Source organism: Papilio polytes, unplaced genomic scaffold, assembly GCF_000836215.1.
Source record: "Papilio polytes unplaced genomic scaffold, Ppol_1.0 DF824146.1, whole genome shotgun sequence".
Taxonomy (NCBI): domain Eukaryota; kingdom Metazoa; phylum Arthropoda; class Insecta; order Lepidoptera; family Papilionidae; genus Papilio; species Papilio polytes.
The window spans coordinates 3,731,374-3,731,686 of record NW_013525058.1 but is presented as its reverse complement, the minus strand read 5'-3'; positions in this window follow the sequence as shown (position 1 = coordinate 3,731,686).

Sequence of the window (313 nt, the reverse complement as noted above, 5' to 3'; positions counted from 1 at the left end):
GGAGCGCTCCGCCTCGCCCGAGCTGGCCCGCGCCGTGCCCGCCGCCGTCCGCCCGGTGCCCGACGTGAGTACACTACTTGTAACCAGCTAATCAAATTTTTCTTATAACTAATATTATAATTGCGAAAGTTTAGATGTATGGATATTTGTTAGAATCGTATCCTAAACTACTGATATCTATTAAATTTGGCATAGATGTGGAACATATTCTGGAAAACCACATAGGCTACTTATTATTGTTTTCTTTTTTAATTACACACGAATTAGCGAAAGCTAGTATGAAATAATGAAGCGACTGTGGGAATTCGTCAAC